The sequence below is a fragment of the Triticum urartu genome, chromosome 4A (genome assembly GCF_056163025.1).
Source record: "Triticum urartu cultivar PI428250 chromosome 4A, HENAU_Tu73, whole genome shotgun sequence".
Classification (NCBI taxonomy): Eukaryota; Viridiplantae; Streptophyta; class Magnoliopsida; order Poales; family Poaceae; genus Triticum; species Triticum urartu.
Window position 1 is genome coordinate 98,502,574 of NC_141876.1, and position 23,020 is coordinate 98,525,593.

The following is a 23,020-nucleotide window of genomic DNA, read 5'->3' on the forward strand; positions in this document are numbered from 1 at the left end:
TCGGGGACGAGCGATGGTCTTTTCCTACCAATCTACCCCCCCTAGGAGCATGCGCGTAGTTCTTGGTTTTGATGACTTGTAGATTTTTTCAATAAGTATATGAGTTCTTCATGACTAATGTTGAGTCCATGGATTATACGCACTCTCACCCTTCCATCATTGCTAGCCTCTTCGGTAGCGTGCATTGCCCTTTCTCACCTCGAGAGTTGGTGCAAACTTCGCCGGTACATCCAAACCCCGTGATATGATACACTCTATCAGACATAAACCTCCTTATATCTTCCTCAAAACAGCCACCATACCTACCTATTATGGCATTTCCATAGCCATTCCGAGATATATTGCCATGCAACTTTCCACCGTTCCATTTACTATGACATGCTCCATCATTGTCATATTGCCTTGCATGATCATGTAGTTGACATCGTATTTGTGGCAAAGCCACCTTCATAATTCTTTCATACATGTCGCTCTTGATTCATTGCATATTCCGGTACACCGCCGGAGGCATTCACATAGAGTCATATTTTGTTCTAAGTATCGAGTTGTAAAGTAAATATAAGTGTGGTGATTTTCATTATTAGAGCATTGTCCCATGTGAGGAAAGTTCTTCTAGAAAAAAAGAGAAAGGCCATAAAAAAGAGAGTCCCAAAAAAATGAGAGAAAAAGAGAGAAGGGGCAATGTTACTATCCTTTTTCCACACATGTGCTTCAAAGTAGCACCATGATCTTCATGATAGAGAGTCTCTTATGTTGTCACTTTCATATACTAGTGGGAATATTTCATTATAGAACTTGGCTTGTATATTCCAACAATGGGCTTCCTCAAAATGCTCTAGGTGTTTGTGAGCAAGCAAGTTGGATGCACACCCACTTAGTTACTTTTGTTGAGCTTTCATATATTTATAGCTCTAGTGCATCCGTTGCATGGCAATCGCTACTCCTTGCATTGACATCAATTGATGGGCATCTCCATAGCGTTGATTAGCCGCATCAATGTGAGACTTTCTCCCTTTTTGTATTCTCACACAACCTCCATCATCATATTCTATTCCACCCATAGTGCTATATCCATGGCTCACGCTCATATATTGCGTGAAAGTTGAAAGAGTTTGAAAAGACTAAAGTATGAAACAATTGCTTGGCTTGTCATCAGGATTGTGCATGATGGGAGCATTTTGTGTGACAAAAATGAAGCATGGCCAAACTATATGATTTTGCAGGGATAAACTTTCTCTGGCTATGTTATTTTGATAAGACATGATTGCTTGGTTAGCATTGATTGAAGTATTATTATTTTTATGTCAATATTAAACTTCTGTCTAGAATCTTTCGGATCTAAACATTCATGCCGCAATAAAAAGAATACATTGAAAATTATGTTAGGTAGCATTCCACATCAAAATTTTTGTTTTTACCATTTACCTACTCGAGGACGAGGAGGAATTAAGCTTGGGGATGCTTGATACGTCTCCAATGTATCTATAATTTTTGATTGTTCCATGCTATTATATTATCTGTTTTGTATGTTTATGGGCTTTATTATACACTTTTATATTATTTTTGGGACTAACCTATTAACCGAAAGCCCAGTGCAAATTGCTGTTTTTTTTGCCTATTTCAGTGTTTCGCAGAAAAGGATTATATCAAACGGAATCCAAACGGAATGAAACCTTCGCGAGGATCTTTTTTGGAACAAACGCAATCCAGGAGACTTGGAGTGGACGTCAAGGAAGCATCGAGGTGGCCATGAGGTAGGGCGGCGCGCCCCCACCCTCGTGGGCCCCTCGCAGCTCCACCGACCTACTTCTTTCGCCTACATATACTATTATACCCTGAAAACATCCAGGGGATCCACGAAACCACTTTTCCATCGATGCAACCTTCTGTACCCGTGATATCCCATCTGGGGACCTTTTCCGGTGATCTGCCGGAGGGGGATTCAGTAACGGAGGGCTTCTACACCAACATTATAGCCTCTCTGATGATGTGTGAGTAGTTTACCATAGACCTTCGGGGTCCATAGTTATTAGCTAGATGGATTCTTCTCTCTCTTTGGATCTCAATACAAAGTTCTCCTCGATGTTCTTGGAGATCTATTCGATGTAATTCTTTTTGCGGTGTGTTTGCCGAGATCCAATGAATTGTGTGTTTATGATTAAGATTATCTATGAACAATATTTGATTCTTCTCTGAATTCTTATATGCATGATTTGATATCTTTGCAAGTCTCTTCGAATTATCAGTTTGGTTTGGCATACTATATTTATCTTTCTTGCAATGGGAGAAGTGCTTAGCTTTAGGTTGAATCTTGCGGTGCTCGATCCCAGTGACAGAAAGGGATCCGACACGTATTGTATTGTTGGCATCAAGAATAAAAAGATGGGGTTATCATATTGCCTGAGTTTATCCCTCTACATCATGTCATCTTGCCTAATGCATTACTCTGTTCTTTTGAACTTAATACTCTAGATGCATCCTGGATAGCGGTCGATGTGTGGAGTAATAGTAGTAGATGCATAATCGTTTTGGTCTACTTGACACAGACGTGATGCCTATGTTCATGATCATGCCTAGACATCATCATAACTATGCGCATTTCTATCAATTTCTCGGTAGTAATTTGTTCACCCACCGTAATATATGCTGTCTTGAGAGAAGCCACTAGTGAAACCTATGGCCCCCGGGTCTACTTTACATCATATTATTTTCCCGTCAACTAGCTATTTCCGTCGCCGTTTATTTTGCAATATTTACTTTTCAATCTATACAAAAAAATACCAAAAGTATTTATCTTATTATCTCTATCAGATCTCACTTTCGTAAGTGACTGTGAAGGGATTGACAACCCCTTTATCGCGTTGGTTGTGAGGTTCTTGTTTGTTTGTGCAGGTACTAGGTGACTTGCGTGTAGTCTCCTACTGGATTGATACCTTGCTTCTCAAAAACTGAGGGCTATACTTACGCTACTTTGCTGCATCACCCTTTCCTCTTCAAGGGAAAACCAACGCATGCTCAAGAGGTAGCATGCGCGCACGTGCGTGCCCCTACATTGACCAGTATGTACGTACACGTTCGCGACCAGAATGACAACGCTACTTATTCTTCGACCAGGTGGGTCCCGACTGTCAGGAACTTCCTTGTGTGCAAAGATGTAGCTGGTGGGTCCCAGCAGTCATGGGGTGAATCATTTTTTTGCCCGTAATATGGACGCACTTCCTTGCGTGTGAAGATGTAGCTGGTGCGTCCCAGCAGTCAGTGGGAAATGTTTTTTTGCGAAATACGGTTGTCCATCCGGTGGGTCCCAGCTGTCAGGTGGAGGAATCATTATTTTCCGCGTAATAAGGAGGCACTTCCTTGTTGCGGCCGTGGACCCAACTGTCAACCTCTACACGTATAGTACTCTTCCGATGGAAGTCGGTCATTGACCACATTGACCACACCGTACAAGAGCACCAAGGTGTTTGACGAAAGCGAGGCCTAGGAAGGGGATGATGCGGAGCCGGGGAAGATGCGGCAGAGCATGCCCACGCGGAGATGAGTATGAGGGTTCACTGGTTCAGCTGCCATGTGAGGCTGCCGTCGCCGCAGGGCCTGGCCAACGGTGGGAGTAGTAGGGGGTGGTGAGGCCTCCGCGGTAGCACAGCCGGCCACGGGAGGCAGGAGCAGGCGCACGACCAGCGCTGCTTTGGGCGGCTGGAGCAAGAAGACCAGAGGTTGAAGAAGCACTGCGGCCGTTGGATGGACAACGTACGGTCACTGGAGCTAGAATCGTTCATATTGACTAAGTCGACAAAGCCCTCCGTCCCCATCAACTTAGTAGGCCCACATGTCAGCCTCCCAGTATGCAGGGTCCCAGCTAGCAGGGGGAGTATTCATTTTTTGTGTGTAATAAGGAGGCACTTCCTTGCGTGCGAAGATATAGCTGGTGGGTCTGACCTGTCAGCGGGGGGAACGTTTTTTTTCATGAAATACAGAGGCCCTTCCAGTGGGTCCCAGATGTTAGGTAGAGGAATCATTATTTTGTGCGTAATAAGGAAGCATTTCCTTGTGTGCGGCCGTGGACCCAGCTGTCAGCCTCTCCACGTACAGTCCATGTCCGATGGATGTCATTCGTTGACCACGCCGTGCCAAGAGCACCAGGGCGGTGGACGACGGCAATGCCTAGGAAGGGGACGATGCGGAGCCGGGGAAGACGCGGCAGTGGATGCCCACATGGAGAGGAGTACGAGGGTTCACTGGTTCGGCTGCGGTGTGAGGCTGCCGTTGCCGCAGAATGACATGGGGTGTGGGTGAGTAGAGGGATGGCCTGGCCAGCGGTGGGAGTAGTAGGGGGTGGTGAGGCCTCTATGGCAGCACAACTGGCCATGGGAGGCAGGAGCATGCGACACGACCAGTGCTGCTTTGGGCGGCTGGAGCAAGAAGACCAGAGGTTGAAGAAGCACGACGGCTGTTGGATGGACATCATACGGTCACTGCAGCTAGAATCGTTTATAATGACTAAGTTGAAAAAGCCCTTGGTACGCGTCAACTTAGTAGGCCCACAGGTCAGCCTCCGAGGGGGGGGGGGAATCGTTTTTTGGGCGGCTGAAGCTAGAATATCCGAGATTGAAGAAGAAGCACGACATCCGCTGGATGGACATCCAACGACCACTGCTGCTAGAACCGTGTGTTGACTATAAGTTGACAAAACCTTGCATACGCGTCAACTTACTTTTTAGGGGACGTGTCAACTTCGTACTTAGGCTCACAAGTGTGTGGCAGAGAACTTATAGCCCATTTGCGATTTGTAAGAATGCACAACCCATTTTTGAATTCTAATGGAATTTACTACAACCCATTTACAGTTTGTTAAAAGTACATCCCTTTTTCTAGCAAGGACAATGATTACTAATTTGAACTAACCGTTCAAAACAGAATTCAAAAAAATTTCCCACATTTTGATTGGATCCAAAATATTTTTATCCCGAAATTTCTAGTCAGATTAAATACAATTTTAATATAAGTTTGTATTACGTAAAAATCCAATGAAACATTACACGCGCAACAATTAATGAAATTAAAACTATCAAAATCCAAAAATATTATTTTATAAACTAATTACGTGTTTGGTGCATTTTTTATAGTTACTGCCTAGTTTTTATAATTACATCCCATTTAATATTTATTAAAGCCCATTTTCCTGTTAAGCCTAATGCATCCCTCCTAGGAATTGTAGCCCAGCGGGGCGGAGAATAACAAGTTGACCTTGCCTGGGTATTCCTCAAAAAAAGTATAGCTGGGCTAGCCATTTTCAGCTTGGAAAAAAGTAATATCTGGGCTAGATGGGCCACAACCCGCCCAGTTAATACCCTGCTCTCCTCTGAACAACAATGAAAACATCGCTCAAGAAAAACTCTGCAGTACTCCCACCTCAAAAACACAAATACTGCTCGAGCTGCTTGGTCACAGCTGTCGGCCACTCCTTGTGCAATTCTCTCGTTTATTGACTACATAGGTTGACAATGGTGTGGGACCGTGATGTCAGGAAACCAAGAGGAAGCAAAAAAAATATAGTTGTACATAATAAGGAGGCACTTACATACGTACGGCTATGGCCCTAGTGGGTCCCTACTATCATCCAGTCAAAATAAAGTCATCTCCTGAATCCTCATGTTTGTTGACGATGTTGACAATTCTCGATGCCACATCGAGCACAACAACTCGAAGGATTACGGAGAGGGCCTCATGGGCCCTACGGATGGTCTGATACAGCGTCCGCTGCTCATTCAGGAAGCCAGGATCATCGGACACCTATGAGAACCTTCGAGAGACTGAGACGACATGAAACAGTAAGGCTGTGCCTTGGAGCTCTAGTTTATTTCACACCTGTATTAAGATACAAGTGTAATTTACTCGTCATCAGAAACAACGCGTAAAATACAGGCGTAATGAAACCGAGGGCCCGAGGTCTGTAAGTAAAACCGGTGGGTTATGCGTGTAATTTGAGAGACCAGTGTGTATTTTACTAGTCAAAATCGATCAACCAAGCGCTTCGCCCGAGACCATCTGCTTTTATTTACAAGCGCCAGTTTTACAAGCGGTTTTGGTCAAAAAATGACGATCCAATCACGGCCTAAGATGATGAGTTGGTCGGAAGATCATATGGTTTCACCTCTAACCTACCCGAGTTGTCGTATAGGCTATGAATGAAACATAAGACAATGAACTTCTTAAGCACATAAACAACAGAAGAGGATGATCTTCTTAACATGCAAATCACGGGCATTAGATCAATACGCAAAACAATATGAAGCATTATTCTCAGGAGGCACGGTGAACAGCTCACGATGCCTCATGCCACAACATTCCAAGCTCAACTTTGCAATCAAACTCACAAGGCATGATATTACATACAAAACATTCATAACAAACTCTTAAAATAACTTACATAAGTCAACATTCATGTGACTATGCATCTCAGCAGAGTAAATATTTACTTCTGAACTAAAGACAGGAATAGGAAAAAAGATCGGCGTTGCTCACAGCAAAGGGCGTCCCACTCAAAAATATCAAATGCATGTCTTCTGGCTAACATCAATGAGCACAAATTGACAAGGTTTTCCAATTCCTATATATTAAACTAATGTCTTCTTGCTAACATCAATGATTAAACTTTGACAAGCTTTTCCCATTCAAAATATGTAATGCCTATGATTGTGGAACGGGCAGGGTTTGTCATCTGATAGTCCGGTGGCTCAAGGTGACGACGAATGATTAGAGAACCATTCGATGTATTGTGCATGATGAAGTATTATGGAGGACACGAACCATCTGAACATTTTGTGCAGTTCCACTAAAATCAAGCTGAGCATCCCTGTGGGTTTCGTATTTATATGCTGCTAGAAAACAAAGACACATCAACACACACATGAATATTGGCCCCAGTGTCAACCCACCAATTGGTGGACTAACAAACTGAAAGTACGGTAAACAGATTACCATACCCAGATGCCCCATCATTGTTGCTTAGAATGACATTGACAGATTTGGAGTCCTGTCCTGGCTTCTTTTACTTGTTTGGGCACTTTTTCCCCAATGCACTTCATGTGTTGTAGAGTTTCCTATGCTATCTGCAGACTAGTCATGAAACCAGCATCTACTAATACTCTGTAAAGCTTCTCGATCATTCCTTGTGTAATGTAGCGCAAACAGTGACTACTTCTTTTTGCAAAGTGGTAAGACCAACTGGACCCACTAATGCATCGGTTTGCCTTAGACACATTGGCTCCTTTTGTGCAGTTCAACTAAAATCAAAGTCGGAATAAAACCGAGCTTTAATTTTGATATCCCCGTAAGAAACAATAGGTATAAGGGAAACAATTATTGAGAAATAACGGTTGATGACTTGTACTCCCAGAAGAAAAACATCTACTGATCTACCTTATCTTAATGGGAAACAAAGCAGGAGAGTAGCAATTCTCAATCAGTGTGATTCATTCATATTAACTGAGACATTATCTTAACAATGCCTTGTTTCAACATGTATAAAGAACGACAAACCAGAAAAGTACCATTCCTAAAACAATGCGACTGATTCATTTTAACAGAGACATTATCTTAACAATACCTTGGTCAAACATGTATAAAGAACTACAAAGCAGGATAGTACCATTTGTAAAACACTGTAACTGATATATAATAACAGAGACATTATCTAAACAATAAATTTCTTAAACATGTACTCCGGCCAATCCCTAATAGAAATGGTACTCCTGCCGATCCCTAACAAGTGTTGCAGTTTTGAACTAAGATTCAGTAGTCAATTCTGAGGAAAGTCGGTACTAACCTTTCAAGACCAAAATTTGAAACAACTTGTGAGGAAGACCTAAAAGAGATCTCAACACATATATGGAAATTCAGTCTCCTTTTGTGCAGTTCCACCAAAATTAAGCGAACCAAAATGTCGCAATAGCAACAAGTTGAATAGATATCCCTGTTTTAACAGAGTCAAAAAAAGGAAGCAATTACTAGCCAATAAAGGAGGATGAAACATGCGGCCACAAAAATGGTAATCTCGCCAATCCCTAACAAGTGTTGCAGTTTTGAACTAAGATTCAGTAGTTAATTCTGAGAGTGTCATTGCTTAATTTTACCAAGGGCATTAGATTAACAAAAAAGCATAAACAGTTCCAGGGGAGAGTGGGCGCAACAACAACATGTGCTTCCATCTACTTATAAAGGGGGTTATGCAGAGTTTGTTGTAACAAAGCAACAAGCATCATGTATGGGTTGGTCCCATTTTTGTTCACTACTTAATGGGAAAAGACAGCAATACAATAGCTTCAATTCATCATTTATTTAAAATAGTACCAATACAAGTAGCACAACATCTCAAAGCACACTTCACAATCATGTGGATGAAGGCCTGTACTGACCTTCATGAGATGACGAACATAAAATACGAATCTACCAACACGAATAGGAAATCCAATCTTGTTTTGTGTAGTTGCACTGAAATCAAGAAAAGTTGCCGGTGTGACATTTAAGTTTGCTATAGCAACAAGTTGAAAAGATATCCCTGTTTTAAGAGGCAAAAAAGGAAACAATTACTAGCCAATAAAGGAGGATGAAACATGCGGCCACAAAAAGAAGCATCTACCTTATCTTGATGGAAAACAAGGTATAGGACAGTAGCATTTCTAAAACGGTTGCATTGATTCATATTAACAGAGAAATTCTCTTAAAATAGTTTAGTAGTTAATTCTGAGAGTGGCATTGCTTAATTTTACCAGCGGCATTAGATTAAGAAAAAGCATAAATAGTTCCAGGGAGAGTGGGCGCAACAACACCATGTGCTTCCATCTACTTTTAAAGGGGGTGTTGCAGAGTTTGTTTTAACAAAGAAAGAAGCATCATGTCTGGGTTGGAACAATTTTTGCCCACTTAATGGTAAAATACACAACATCTCAAAGCACAGTGCAACATCTGTGGATGAAAGTCGGTACCAACCTTTCTTGACCAAGATTTGAATCAACTCGCGAGGTGGACTTGAAAGAAATCCCACCACATATATGAAAATCCATTATCTCCTTTCGTGTAGTTCCACCAAAATTAAGCAAAGTCGCCAGTGTGACATTCAAGTTGAACTGCACAAAACACTCTTAAAACAAAAGTGTTTCGCGTAGCGAAGCAAAATGTCGCAATAGCAACAAGTTGAATAGATATCCCTGTTTTAACAGAGGCAAAAAAGGAATCAATTATTGGCCAATAAAGGAGGATGAAACATGCGGCCACAAAAATGGTAATCCCGCCAATCCCTAACAAGTGTTGCAGTTTTGAACTAAGATTCAATAGTTAATTCTTAGAGTGGCATTGCTTAATTTTACTAGCGGCATTAGATTAACAAAAAGCATAAACAGTTCCAAGGGAGAGTGGGCACAACAACAACATGTGCTTCCATCTACTTATAAAGGGGGTAATACAGAGTTTGTTGTAACAAAGCAACAAGCATCATGTCTGGGTTGGTCCCATTTTTGTTCACTACTTAATGGGAAAAGACGGTAATACAATAGCTTCAGTTCAACATTTATTTAAAACAGTACCAATACAAGTAGCATAACATCTCAAAGCACACTGCACAATCATGTGGATGAAGGCCTGTACTGACCTTTCATGAGACGACAAAGATAAAATACGAATTTGCCAACACTAATAGGAAATCCAATCTCATTTTGTGCGGTTGCACTGAAATCAAGCAAAGTCGCCGGTGTGACATTTATGTTTGCTATAGCAACAAGTTGAATAGATATCTTTGTTTTAAGAGAGGCAAAAAAGGAAACAATTACTGGCCAATAAGAGCATCTCCAGCCGTTGCCCCCCTAGGAGGCATAAAAATCGCCCCCTGGGGGTGAGCCGGCGATACAATCGGCGCTGGGGGCGGTTGGGCATCCAGTCGTCGCCCCCAGGCATCGAGGTCAGCCCAGTTTTCGGCCCGCTTTCGGCGAATAAAGGCCCCATATGGGCGAGAGTAGGCCCATATTTGGCATGGTTCATCGTGGCTCGGCGTTCAATTATGAACATAAATATTTTTTATCACATAGTTCATCATAGAAAATCAAATAGTTCAACAAAATAGTGCAACAACAAATAGTTCAATACCAATTATATAGTTCAACAAATAAAAACTCATATTTCATCACACGTCGAGCACGGAGTCGCCCTTGAGCCTCCATAGGTGCTCCAGCAGATCCTGCTATAGTTGATGATGCACCTGTGGGTCTCGGATCTCCTGACACATACTGAGGTAGGCAGTCCAGGTTGCCGGTAGCTGGTGATCAACTTCGGCTAGAGGACCCTGCTTGTAGTATGGTTCAGTGTCAAACACTGGCTCTTCCTGCTCGCTCTCGATGATCATGTTGTGAAGATGACACAACAAGTCATGATCTCCCACATTTGATCTTTCGACCAGGTCTGAGCAGGGTAGCGAACAACAGCAAATCGAGATTGGAGCACACCAAAAGCCTGCTCGACATCCTTCCTGCAAGCCTCCTGAAACTTGGCAAAGTAGGACTTCTTGCCTCGTGGCACAATGTTTGAGATAGTCTTCACAAATGTAGACCATCTCGGATAGATGCCATCAGCTAGGTAGTACCCCTTGTTGTAGTGTCGCCCATTGACCTCGAAGTTCACCGGAGGAGAATGACCTTCAACAAGCTTGGCAAAGGTAGGGGAGCACTGCAGCATGTTGATGTCATTGTGAGTTCCTGGCATACCAAAGAAGGAGTGCCAAATCCAGAGGTCCTGTGTGGCCACCGCCTCAAGTACCACACTGCAACCGCCTTTGGTGCCTTTGTACATCCCCTGCCAAGCAAATGGGCAGTTCTTCCCTTTCCAATGCATACAGTTGATGCTTCCAAGCATCCCAGGAAATCCTCTTGCTGCATTCTGTGCTAGGATCCGAGCAGTGTCTTCCGCATTGGGTGTTTGCAAGTATTGCAGTCCAAACACTGCCATGACTGCCCGACAGAACTTGTAGAAACACTCAATGATGGTGGACTCGGCCATGCGCCCATAGTCGTCGAGCGAATCACCGGGAGCTCCGTATGCAAGCATCCTCATCGCTGTCGTGCACTTCTGGATCGAGGTGAATCCAAGTTTGCCGGTGCAATCCTTCTTGCACTTGAAGTAGCTGTCGAACTCCCGGATGGAATTCACAATCATGAGGAAAAGCTTTCGGCTCATTCGATAACGGCACCGAAATGTTTTATCACCGTGTAGTGGTGCGTCGGCGAAGTAGTCGGAGTAGAGCATGCAGTAGCCTTCGAGACGATGCCTGTTCTTTGCTTTCACCCGACCCGGCGCCGAGCCACCTCATCGTGGATTTTCATAGCTCGCCAGCAGGGCGGCGAGGGCGGCGAGGACGATGAGGTGTTCCTCTTCCTGGACGTCGGCCTCGGCTTCCTCCTCTAGCAGTGCGGCGATTGCTTCCTCATCATCAGAGTCCATCGCGGAGGCAGGCAAATCACCGAACACCTTGCGCCCGGTGGGCGCGTACCCATCGCTAAACTGCCCCTTCGTGGCCGGAAACAACATGAAAAACGCCTAGCTGCTGGTGGAGGGGCTACCTCGGTGAACCTTGATACGTCTCCAACGTATCTATAATTTTTGATTGTTCCATTGTATTATATTATATGTTTTGGATGTTTATGGGCTTTATTATACACTTTTATATCATTTTTTGGGACTAACATATTAACCCAGAGCCCAGTGCCAGTTTATGTTTTTACCTTGTTTTAGGGTTTCAAAGAAAAGGAAAATCAAACGGAGTCCAATTGACCTAAAACTTCACGGAACTCATTTTTGGAAGGAAAGAAGCCCAGAAGACTTGAAGTACACGTAAGGGAAGCTTCGAGGAGGCCACGAGGTAGGGGACGCGCCCACCCCCCTGGGCGCGCCCTCCACCCTCGTGGCTCCCCTGATGTACTTCTTCCTCCTATATATCTCCATATACCCTAAAAACATCCGGGAGCACAATAGATTGGGAGTTCTGCTGCCAGAAGCCTCAGTAGCCACCGAAAGCCAATCTAGACCCGTTCCGGCACCCTGCCGGAGGGGGAATCCCTCTCCGGTGGCCATCTTCATCATCCCGGTGCTCTCCATGACAAGGAGGGAGTAGTTCTCCCTCGGGGCTGAGGGTATGTACCAGTAGCTATGTGTTTGATCTCTCTCTCTCTCTCGTGTTCTTGAGGTGATACGATCTTGATGTATCACGAGCTTTGCTATTATAGTTGGATCTTATGATGTTTTGTCCCCCCTCTACTCTCTTGTAATGGATTGAGTTTCCCCTTTGAAGTTATCTTATCGGATTGAGTCTTTAAAGATTTGAGAACACTTGATGTATGTCTTGCCGTGCGTATCTGTGGTGACAATGGGATACCACGTGATTCACTTGATGTATGTTTTGGTGATCAACTTGCGGGTTCCGCCCATGAACCTATGCGTAGGGGTTGGCACATGTTTTCGTCGTGATTCTGTGGTAGAAACTTTGGGGCACTCTTTGAGGTTCTATGTGTTGGTTGAAAAGATGAATCTGAGATTGTGTGATGCATATCGTATAATCATGCCCACAGATACTTGAGGCGACATTGGAGTATCTAGGTAACATTAGGGTTTTGATTGATTTGTGTCTTAAGGTGTTATTCTAGTACGGACTCTAGGGCTGTTTGTGACACTTATAGGAATAGCCCAACGGATTGATTGGAAAGAATAACTTTGAGGTGGTTTCGTACCCTACCATAATCTCTTCGTTTGTTCTCCTCTATTAGTGACTTTGGAGTGACTCTTTGTTGCATGTTGAGGGATAGTTATGTGATCCAATTATGTTATTATTGTTGAGGGAACTTGCACCAGCGAAAGTATGAACCCTAGGCCTTGTTTCAACACATTGTAATACCGTTTACACTCACTTTTATCAATAGTTACCTTGCTGTTTTTATAATTTCAGATTACAAAAACCTTTATCTACTATCCATATACCACTTGTATCACCATCTCTCCGCCGAACTAGTGCACCTATACAATTTACCATTGTATTGGGTGTGTTGGGGACACAAGAGACTCTTTGTTATTTGGTTGCAAGGTTGCTTGGGAGAGACCACCTTCATCCTATGCCTCCTACGGATTGATAAACCTTATGTCATCCACTTGAGGGGAATTTGCTACTGTCCTACAAACCTCAGCACTTGGAGGCCCAACAACGTCTACAAGAAGAAGGTTGTGTAGTAGACATCAAGCTCTTTTATCGCGTCGTTGCCGGGGAGGTGAGTGCTTGAAGGTATATCTTTAGATCTTGCAATCGAGTCTTTTAGTTTCTTGTTTTATCCCTAGTTTAGTTTATAAAAGAAAACTATATAAAAAATGGAATTGAGTTTGTCTCATATGCTTCACCTTTTTAATATCTTTCATGAGTATGATGGAAAGGATAATTGTGCTCAAGTGCTAGAAGAAGAAATCTATAAAATGTTTTGCACTAAATATTTGAATGATGAGCATGATTGCAATGTTGTTAGTACGAATTCTTTGAATATCCATTATACTAATGATGATTGCACTAGTTATGATGAAAATGTCTCCTATAAACATGTCAATTTTTGTGGAGTGCATTGGGTTTGTAAGTACACACCAAATAGGGAAGATAGATATTGCAAGAGGCATAAGTACTTAGAAACTAAATTGTTGCAAGAAAGGCTAGATGATTGTGCTAAAAATTTAAATTTTCTTGGCCATACTTGTGAGCTTTGTAATGAACGCGGTCATTTAACTATCCGATGCAAATTGTTTCATGATCTAATCGTGTCCAAAAATTGTGATGACTTGATTTCCCTTGCATATTATAATGAACTTAGTTTGCTTATGGGCTACGAAGAAATGGAACGTATAACTAACTATCTTCCAAAATTTACCCGTTATAAACTTCTTGGATTTGATCTAGAGGAAAGTTATATGTATTGTGCGGTGAATTGTATTGAAAATCCTTATATTGCCAACTACATGAAGAAAAGAAAACAAATAGAAGATGAAGAGAATACTAATGAAAGGGAAGAGACTTCCCAATACCCTCCTATTATTTCTTATGATGAATCAGGTAACGAGGAGGAGCCTCCTATACAACCAATCTCATTAATAAGGAGCTCCAAAAAGAAGATTGAACCCACACATGATGTGGTGAAGAAGAAGAAAAGAAAAAGGAAGAGAGGTAAAAAGATATCTCTCCCAAATAATGCTGCTCCTATTACTATTATGCCTCATGAAAATATAATTGTAGAAGATAATGATACTTCTTATGATCTGAAATTCTTTTTGGCACTTGCTTGGAAGAATATGATAATTGCTATACTATTGGTGCTATCCATACTATTAATTATGAGAGTGATTATGCTTATGATATGAAAAGGCCCAAGCTCGGGGATGATATGTTTGATGAAGATGATGTTTTTGAGAATATATTTGCTGCAATTAATGTTTGTAGCAAGCTTGGGGATGCTATGTTTAATGAAGATGATATTTTTAGTCTCACTAGTTTTGATATGGAAATTTATAATGATGATAGCATGCCTCCTACCTATGATGATTATTGTGATGATACTTATGCTATAAAAAGTAGTGATTATATTTATAAAAGTTGTCATGATTATTATTACCCTTTTTCTGAACATTACTCTTTTAATGTGGAAACAATTTATAGTATTCGAGTTTCCTATGATACTCCCACTATTCCGAATGAGAAGAATTTTGCTTATGTGGAGAGTAATAAAATTTCTATGCTCGTAGACCATGAAAAGAATGCTTTAGGTTCTGGTTATATTGTTGAATTCATTCATGATGCTACTGAAAATTATTATGAGGGAGGAACATATGCTTGTAGAACTTGCAATAATATCAAGTTTCCTCTCTATGTGCTTAAAGTTTTGAAGTTATGCTTGTTTTGCCTCCCTATGCTAGTTGATTATTGTTCCCATAAGTTTTTTGCTCACAAAATCCCTATGCATAGGAAGTGGGTTAGACTTAAATGTGCTAGTAATATTCTTCATGATGCTCTCTTTATGTTACAATTCTTATCTCTTATGTGAGCATCATTGAAATCATCATGCCAACTAGGGGCGTTAAACGATAGCGCTTGTTGGGAGGCAACCCAACTTTGTTTTTGTTCCTTACTTTTTGTTCCTGTTTAGTAATAAATAATTCATCTAGACTCTGTTTATATGTGGTTTTATGCTTTTAATTAGTGTTTGTGCCAAGTAGAACCTTTGGGAAGACTTGGGGAAAGTCTTGTTGATCATGCTGTAAGAAAACAGAAACTTTAGCGCTCATGAGAATTGCTGCCATTTGTATTTGGAAAGTGATATTTAGTTAATTATTTTTGAAGATTATTAACAGATAAATCCCTCAGGTCCAGCAATTTATTTGAGAATTTTATGAGTTCCAGAAGTATACGTTTGATCCAGATTACTACAGACTGTTCTGTTTTTGACAGATTCTGTTTTTCATGTGTTGTTTACTTATTTTGATGAATCTATGGCTAGTAAAGAGTTTATAAACCATAGAGAAGTTTGAATACAGTAGGTTTAACACCAATATAAATAAAGAATGAGTTCATTACAGTACCTTGAAGTGGTGTTTTCTTTTCTTTCGCTAACGGAGCTTACGAGTTTTCTGTTAAGTTTTGTGTTGTGAAGTTTTCAAGTTTTGGGTAAAGATTCGATGGACTATGGAATAAGGAGTGGCAAGAGCCTAAGCTTGGGGATGCCCAAGGCACCCCAAGGTAATATCCAAGGACACCAAAAAGCCTAAGCTTGGGGATGCCCCAGAAGGCATTCCCTCTTTCGTCTTCGTTCATCGGTAACTTTACTTGGAGCTATATTTTTATTCGCCACATGATATGTGTTTTGCTTGGAGCGTCATTTCATTTTATTTTGTTTCGATTTCTGTTTAAATAAAATACCAAGATCTGAAATTATTAAATGTTAGAGAGTCTTCACATAGTTGCATAATTATTCGACTACTCATTGATCTTCACTTATATCTTCCGGAGTAGTTTGTTGTTGCTCTAGTGCTTCGCTTATATCTTTTTAGAGCACGGTGGTGGTATTATAGAAATAGATGAACTCTCATGCTTCACTTATATCATTTTGAGAGTTTTTAAATAGCATGGTAATTTGCTTAAATAATCCTAATATGCTAGGCATCCAAGAATAGTAAAAACTTTCATATAGAGTATTGAATACTAAGAGAAGTTTGATACTTGATGATTATTTTGAGATATGGAGGTAATAATATCAAAGTCGTGCTAGTTGAGTAGTTGTGAAATTGAGAAATGCTTGTGTTGAAGTTTGCAAGTCCCGTAGCATGCACGTATGGTAAACGTTATGTAACAAATTTGAAACATGAGGTGTTATTTGATTGTCTACCTTATGAGTGGCGGTCGGGGACGAGCGATGGTCTTTTCCTACCAATCTATCCCCCTAGGAGCATGCGCGTAGTACCGAGGTTTTTGATGACTTGTAGATTTTTGCAATAAGTATGTGAGTTCTTTATGACTAATGTTGAGTCCACGGATTATACGCACTCTCACCCTTCCATCCTTGCTAGCCTCTTTGGTACCGTGCATTGCCCTTTCTCACATTGAGAGTTGGCGCAAACTTCGCCGGTGCATCCAAACCCCGTGATATGATACACTCTTTCACACATAAACCTCCTTATATCTTCCTCAAAACAGCCACCATACCTACCTATTATGGCATTTCCATAGCCATTCTGAGATATATTGTCATGCAACTTTCCACCGTTCTGTTTATTATGACACACTTCATCATTGTCATATTGCTTAGCATGATCATGTAGTTGACATAGTATTTGTGGCAAAGCCACCGTTCATAATTCTTTCATACATGTCACACTTGATTCATCGCAATCTCGGTACACCACCGGAGACATTCATATAGAGTCATACTTTGTTCTAGTATCGAGTTGTAATCATTGAGTTGTAAATAAATAGAAGTGTGATGATCATCATTTTCTAGAGCATTGTCCCAAGTCAGGAATAAAAAAAAGAGAAAGGCCATAAAAAAGAGAAGGCCCAAAAAGATGAAAAAAATGAAAATGAGAGAAAAAGAGAGAAGGGACAATGCTACTATCCTTTTCCACACTTGTGCTTCAAAGTAGCACCATAATCTTCATGATAGAGAGTCTCTTGTTTTGTCACTTTCATATACTAGTGGGAATTTTTCATTATAGAACTTGGCTTGTATATTCCAACAATGGGCCTCCTCAAGTGCCCTAGGTCTTCGTGAGCAAGCAAGTTGGATGCACACCCACTTAGTTTCTTTTGTTAAGCTTTCATACATTTATAGCTCTAGTGCATCCGCTGCATGGCAATCCCTAATCCTTGCATTAACATCAATCAATGGGCATCTCCATAGCCCATTGATTAGCCTCGTTGATGTGAGACTTTCTCCTTTTTGTCTTCTCCACATAACCCCCTCATTATATTCTATTCCACCCATAGTGCTATGTCCATGGCTCGTGCTCATATATTGCGTGAAAGTTTATAGGTTTGAGATTACTAAAGTATGAAACAATTGCTTGGATTGTCATCGGGGTTGTGCATGATGAGATCATTCTTGTGTGATGAAAATGAAACATGACTAAACCATATGATTTTGTAGGGATGAACTTTCTTTGGCCATGTTATTTTGAGAAGACATAATTGCTTAGTTAGTATGCTTGAAGTATTATCATTTTTATGTCAATATGAACTTTTGTCTTGAATCTTTTGGATCTGAATATTCATGCCACAATTAAGAATAATTACATTGAAATTATGCCAAGTAGCATTCCACATCAAAAATTCTGTTTTTATCATTTACCTACTCGAGGACAAGCAGGAATTAAGCTTGGGGATGCTGATACGTCTCCAACATATCTATAATTTTTGATTGTTCCATGCTATTATATTATCTGTTTTGGATGTTTATGGGCTTTATTATACACTTTTATATCATTTTTTGGGACTGACCTATTAACCCAGAGCCCAGTGCCAGTTTCTGTTTTTACCTTGTTTTAGGGTTTTGAAGAAAAGGAAAATCAAACGGAGTCCAATTGACCTGAAACTTCACGGAACTCTTTTTTGGAAGGAAAGAAGCCCAGAAGACTTGAAGTGCACATAAGGGAAGCTTCGAGGAGGCCACGAGGTAGGGGGCGTGCCCACCCCCCTGGGCATGCCCTCCACCCTTGTGGGCCCCTCATGCCTCCCCTGACGTACTTCTTTCACCTATATATCTCCATATACCCTAAAAACATCCGGGAGCACAATAGATCGGGAGTTCCGCCGCCAGAAGCCTCCGTAGCCACCGAAAGCCAATCTAGACCCGTTCCGGCACCCTGCCGGAGGGGGAATCCCTCTCCGATGGCCATCTTCATCATCCCGGTGCTCTCCATGACGAGGAGGGAGTAGTTCTCCCTCGGGGCTGAGGGTATGTACCAGTAGATATGTGTTTGATCTCTCTCTCTCTCTCTCGTGTTCTTGAGGTGATACGATCTTGATGTATCGCGAGCTTTGCTATTATAGTTGGATCTTATGATGTTTTGTCCCCCCTCTACTCTCTTGTAATGGATTGAGTTTCCCCTTTGAAGTTATCTTATCGGATTGAGTCTTAGATTTGGGAACACTTGATGTATGTCTTGCCGTGCGTATCTGTGGTGACAATGGGATACCACGTGATTCACTTGATGTATGTTTTGGTGATCAACTTGCGGGTTCCGCCCATGAACCTATGCATAGGGGTTGGCACATGTTTTCGTCGTGATTCTCCGATAGAAACTTTGGGCCGCTCTTTGAGGATCTATGTGTTGGTTTCAGGGTCGGAGCCAGGATTTGACGATAGGGGGGGGGGCGAAGTATTCAATGAACATATAGAAGTTTTTGCCTAACAGTAACCATTCCACGGGACTTCTTATGCCTAAAACTAATGAGGAATACAAGATAATATGGATTTTGCAATTAGAAAATGGTAGATTTTCATTAGTCTGAATGTGGTTCTTATGCCTAAAACTCACGGGACAAAATGTATATTCTTATATGGTGCGTTTCCAATTCTAGCTTGTTGTGTAAATTTTACTCATGCTGGAATATTTGATCGGTAGTTCCTGTGTAAGCTAATTTCATATTTAAGTTATCATGTATACAAACTGGTATGTAATTTTCTAACCGGACTGAAAAATAGAAACTAGAATCTATCAGTTTGTGGAATTCTAACAATAATAATAACTTGTGATGATGTAGACATGAGCCGATGATATACCTTAGATCTGAGGTGAGTCCTGTTGAGTTGTCCTAAGGGCAAATTCTGAAATTAAGATGATAGAATCAGTGCATACCTATTTTTTAGAATAAACAAAAAATTGCCAGCCCTAATTAATCCCATCAAAGGCAAAAACTTTCTAGTCTTTGTGGAGAAAGATGTGGATCAGTTCATCAGTATTCCATGGTACATATATATATCAATGAAGCAACTTAGAAGACTCACCGTAAGATTATTCCGCCATCAGCGACGGTGGCGGCGCTAATCTGTTGTACAGATGCCCTCGTCTACTTCCGTAGATGGCTACGCGCAGCGAGCTCTTGTGCGTTTTTTTGGGAAAGCGAGCTTGTGTACGTCGTGCATCGGGGCCGAAACGATCGAAGCCATAGAGGATGCTCTCGATCGTGGGCCTGGTCAGCTTCCACAACTACCAGCATGGCCACATGGGGTATTTTAATACATGGGCTTCAACTTGCAAACTTTCTGGGCTTCAAGCCTTCTTGACCGCACTGTTAGGGGGGGCCAATTAGTCCTAAATCTAATTGACCTTGCCTAATCTCCTGGGACCTACGCTATGGTACTTCAGTATGAGGCAGCCATTGGGGGGGGGCCTGGCCCCCGCTCGTCCCCCCTTAGCTCCCGCCTTGGTTGGTTGAATAGATGAATTTGAGATTGTGTGATGCATATCGTATAATCATGCCCACAGATACTTGAGGTGACATTGGAGTATTTAGGTGACATTAGGGTTTTGATTGATTTGTGTCTTAAGGTGTTATTCTAGTACAGACTCTAGGGCTGTTTGTGACACTTATAGGAATAGCCCAACGAATTGATTGGGAAGAATAACTTTGAGGTGGTTTCGTACCCTACCATAATCTCTTCGTTTGTTCTCCGCTATTAGTGACTTTGGAGTGACTCTTTGTTGCATGTTGATGGATACTTATGTGATCCAATTATGTTATTATTGTTGAGGGAACTTGCACTAGCGAAAGTATGAACCCTAGGCCTTGTTTCAACACATTGCAATACCGTTTACGCTCACTTTTATCAATAGTTACCTTGTTGTTTCTATAATTTCAGATTACAAAAACCTTTATCTACTATCGATATACCACTTGTATCACCATCTCTTGGCCGAACTAGTGCACCTATATAATTTACCATTGTATTGGATGTGTTGGGGACACAAGAGACTCTTTGTTATTTGGTTGCAGGGTTGCTTGAGAGAGACCATCTTCATCCTACGCCTCCTACGGATTGATAAACCTTAGGTCATCCACTTGAGGGAAATTTGCTACTGTCCTACAAACCTCTGCACTTGGAGGCCCAACAACGTCTACAAGAATAAGGTTGTGTAGTAGACATCAAACCTATGCTCTTTACCCGACGGGGATTGGCTATCTAGCGGTGAAGAGCGGTGGGCGGTGGCAGGATACAACTGTTGGCGGCCGAGCACGCGGGGGGTGGGAGGTGAGTCGGGGAAGAAAAACTTGACTTTTTGCCTGACGGTGTGGGCCAGCCATGCTTTTCCCTTGCTCCAGAGCCCCCGAGCGCCCCCTAGTGCACCGGGTTCGGCCTGCGACGGCCGGGCCCAAAAAGGGCCGAACCAGCGGATTTCGGCGTCCTAGGGGCGCGACTGGGGCATTTTTCCGGCGCCAGCGCCGAAAAAGTGGCCGGGGGGGGGGGGGGCTGTTGGGGGCACGGCTGGAGATGCTCTAAAGGAGGATGAAACATGTGGCCACAAAAAAAGCATCTACGTTATCTTGATGGAAAACAAAGTATAGGACAGTAGCATTTCTAAAACGGTTGCATTGATTCATATTAATAGAGAAATTCTCTTAAAACAGCTCAGTAGTTAATTCTGAGAGTGGCATTGCTTAATTTTACCAGTGGCATTAGATTAAGAAAAGGCATAAACAGTTCTAGGAGAGAGTGGGTGCAACAACACCATGTGCTTCCATCTACTTATAAAGGGGGTGATGCAGAGTTTGTTGTAACAAAGCAACAAACATCATGTCTGGGTTGGTACCATTTTTGTTCACTACTTAATGGGAAAAGAGAGCAATACAATAGCTTCAATTCAACATTTATTTAAAACGGTACCAATACAAGTAGCACAACATCTCAAAACACACTACACGATCATGTGGATGAAGGCAAGTACCAACCTGTCATGACGCACACAAGATCACCTACGAATCTGCCAACACAAATAGGAAATCCAATCTCGTTTTGTGCAATTGCACTGAAATCAAGCAAAGTCCCCGTTGTGACGTTTAAGTTTGCTATAGCAACAAGTTGAATAGATATCCCTGTTTTAATAGAGGCAAAAAAGGAAAAAATTACTGGCCAATAAAGGAGGATGAAACAAACGGCGACAAAAAGAAGCATCTAACTTATCTTGATGGAAACAAAGTAGGACAGTAGCATTTCTAGAACAGTTGCATTGGTTCATATTAACAGAGACATTCTCTTAAAACAACATTCATTAAGAATGTAATTTACTTTTAACAGTGGCATTGCTTCAATTTTCCAGCAGCATTCTTAGATTAACAATAGCAAAATAGTTGTATGGGACATGGGACATGGGACATGCCAGCACCATGTGCGTCCACACATATAAATGGGTGATGCAGAGTATGTAGCCAAGTAGCATATATGCATTGGTCCCATATTTGTTCTCTTTGAACCTTTTTCCTATGTGAGGGCAACAAATCTAGTCCTGCACAAACTACCCGACCCCCCAGTTTATTTCCCTTTTCAACAAAGATATCAATTCCTTATAGATGCGTGTACTGGGTTACCCCCCTTTTCCCTTTTCGACCAACAAAGCGGCTGGATAGCCAGTTTATACTACTTTCCCTCCCTCCTTTCCTCATTGAACCATGTCCTAGATTCATGCTCCACCCACCGCACCCTTCTTTCCTCTTTGAACCAAGACCTAGATTCGACTACAGAATCGAAAAAGATCCGCATGCAGCTAGAGCAATGACGGTTTCAAAGAAACTTATACCTTAGGGTCGTAGGGATGTGGCAAGGCATGCGGCGGGAGGTTGGATATGCCCACACTACGTACGAAAGCGAGGAAGAAGGGGTCGGTGGCCCTCCCGCACAGGTGCTGGGTGAAAGAGAACAACGTCGCCGGCAGTGTATTGCCTCCCTCGTCGAAGGCGATAGATTGAACGCTGCACCTCCTCCCCTTCCCGGTGCGACGTGATCCGGAAACCTCCTTCACCAGCTGTGAGGGGGGAGAGAGAAACAGAGGCCAACCCAGTCTTGTTTAGATCTGGTGAAGAGGGTGAGGGATTGTGAATATAGCAAACCCTAGCAAAGGAACACTGAGCCTCCAGCGTGTATATATATGTAGTGCGGCGAGAGTGTGGAGAGTGCAAACCCTAGTGAACAAGCGCTAAGGCTCCAACTTATATAGTGTACTACATATATAATGTATTACGGACTGAGCTCCGATGCCTTAACTGCACCTGCCTTTGGTTGTATGACAGGTGGGACAACCACATTTTGGGCCCACCTGTCATAAACCCAAAGGCAGGTGCACTAAGTCAATGAAGCTGTGTCCATATAGTACTTGTGTATTCTACTAATATATAGTGGAGTGGTTTTCTTATTCTCTCCATAACAATCATTTTAAATTGTGTAAGTACGAAACGAAACTCTTTATT

The 23,020-nt window shown here is 42.0% G+C and overlaps 1 pseudogene; it reads right to left on the bottom strand.

Annotated features, from left to right (window-relative positions):
* Positions 1-10,392: 10,392 nt before the first annotated feature.
* On the bottom strand, positions 10,393-11,487 carry LOC147974968 (uncharacterized; annotated as a pseudogene).
* Positions 11,488-23,020: the final 11,533 nt, after the last annotated feature.